Here is a 2377-nt window from a genome sequence, read left to right as displayed (position 1 = left end):
TCCCTCTCATCCTTTACCGACTGGCCATACTTCCCCTGCCTGCACAACGCCTAAAAGCTCTTGTCGAACTCTATTCCTCGCTCCTTTGGGACAGAGGAAGACACTGGGTGAGCAGACAGGTCTGCATTCAACGTCCGTGTGAGGGAGGTTTTGGAATGCCGGACTTGAAGTGTCATCAAGACGCCGAGAGGCTGGCCTTCCTGAGCCACTATCTTCAAGAGGAGCAACCATGGCACTCCGCGATTACTGCTGCCTTTCCCGACCTCATTCTCGACACCTCTATCGAGAGTCATCGCAGCCTGAAAGAGTGCCGAGCCATGCTAAAACGACTACCAAGGTCCAGCGACCTTGTGACTGCTACCCATAGGGAACTCCACATTGATCTAGTTAGGGGGTGGGGCGACGACAACCCGCTATGCGCATGCTTAGGTTGGCAGCAGAGTGAGATCCGCTCCACGTGGAGTTGGGTGCCAGGTTCAAGTAATCTGAATAATTCGGAGTTCTCTCTGACCTGGCGATTGGCCCAAAATGCACTTCTACTAAACAACATACAATGCTGTTCTGTTTTTTTTTGAAGTCGCCTGCTTGTCCCCGTTGTGGAACAACAGCCGTAGAGACGACTGATTACGCTTTCTTTGATTGCCACGAACTCCACCAGAACTGGTCATATGTCAGCAAGGTGACGGCTCGCATCGATCCCGAGCATCCTCGCCCAATTACCGTATCCAATGTCGTTGACAACGTGAGGCCGCCGTGGGACAGGGAAAGACAAATGGTCTACATTATGATCCTGGCCGTGGCGAGAATGGTGATTTGGACGTCGCGTCTGCAAGACAGCCGGGGGGGGGTGTCTTTTTCTGATCAGGATCTGATTGCTTTCTTTAAAACATCAACTACAGGTGAAGATCAGATGGGATAGAAGAAGGCTTCATCACGCGGCATTTGACAGAAGATGGATACATGTAGCAAGTCTGTGTGTACGAAAAGGAGTCAAATTTGAATACGTGTTCCCTTCCTAGGTGTGGGACACGCAGTTCCGTCAAGTATAATTTTATCCTTAGCCTCTTAGCTAGCTGAGTGAGTGCTCCCCCCCTCCTCCTCCCGATTAGGAAGCCTCCAAGATCCCCAACCCCACCTAATTGCAATTTTTTCTTTTCACCCCTCTCTCTAAATTTCACACATCTTGGAAAGAAATAAATAAATCACTAACCCGCCCCCCATCCCCTCCATCTAGAGAGAATCCCCACTTAGAGACAGGCCCGCAGGAGCTCAGGTTTCTTTACAAACCAAAGTGGAACGGGCAGTCTATCAACTAGATGGGGTTGGGAGAGCCCTACTAATCAATACTGGAATTTTTTTTCTTCCCCCGCCCTCGACACAAATGAATTATTGTATTACCTTTATTATTATCTTTTTTGTTTTTACACGCTAATAAAAAATGTTTTAAAAATTGGGTGTTTAGTTCTACAGTGAAAAGGATGACCAACGACCCCCATTTTCCCCCCTTTTGAGTTGGCCTTGTGCCTAAGTTTTTTGTTCATGTTCATTTTTTGCCTGAATAAAAGATTTACTATCTCAAAGTGTAGTATCTGTTCCGTCAGATACTGTAAGCAAAGACCATATGTGGGGGCAACCCCACATATAAGACCTTGGTCAATGTAGGGGCAACCCTTCATACCAATTGTCAATATCCAGCTCCTCTATTCCCCGGGGAGTTGGTCCCCATTTCTCCTTCACTCCTCACATTAAAAATCGGCCTTGTGCCTAATTTTATCGGTGGGGGAGCAAATAAATACCAACCCCACATATAAGACCTTGGTCAATGTAGGGCAACCCTTCATACCAATTGTCACTATCCAGCTCCCCTACTCCCCGGGGAGTCGGTCCCAATTTCCCTTTCACTCCTCGCATTAAAAATCGGTCTTGTGCCTAATTTGCTCGTTGGGGGAGCAAATAAATACCCTTTTCTTGGCCTTTTGGCCAAGATCAAAGTGTAGTATCTGTTCTTACTACATGCTGTACTTATGTTTGTAACTTTGTGATATAAAGTGGGGGATCACGTTTCTGTATTAATTTAATGGAAAATGATCACCCACTTTACAACCAGTCAGTCTCAAAGCCATTCAAGTCATTCTCCAGATCATTCAAATTGTTTTTGAAGGATTCCAGTTATTTTGTAAGCATTTGAGTCGTTCTTAAGATCATTCAATTCATCCTTAAGTTCATTAAAATCATTCTAAATTATTTACTTTTTATTTATTTAACTGATTTCAGACGATTTTTCGGTCATTTTAGTTTATCTTTAAGAATTTCATGTCAATCCTACATTTACGCATTCATTCATTACACAAGAGCACGCGACTAATGGCTATCGGCC

At 45.1% G+C, this 2377-nt stretch overlaps 1 pseudogene; it reads left to right on the top strand.

Moving 5' to 3' along the window:
- Nucleotides 1-1959: 1959 nt before the first annotated feature.
- On the top strand, nucleotides 1960-2097 carry LOC145285272 (U2 spliceosomal RNA; annotated as a pseudogene).
- The last annotated feature ends 280 nt before the right edge of the window (nucleotides 2098-2377 follow it).

This window comes from Euprymna scolopes, chromosome 9, assembly GCF_053919585.1.
Source record: "Euprymna scolopes isolate OS-2025 chromosome 9, ASM5391958v1, whole genome shotgun sequence".
NCBI classification, from domain to species: domain Eukaryota; kingdom Metazoa; phylum Mollusca; class Cephalopoda; order Sepiida; family Sepiolidae; genus Euprymna; species Euprymna scolopes.
The sequence above is the reverse complement of the archived record's forward strand: the minus strand, read 5'-3'. Positions and strand labels throughout refer to the sequence as shown.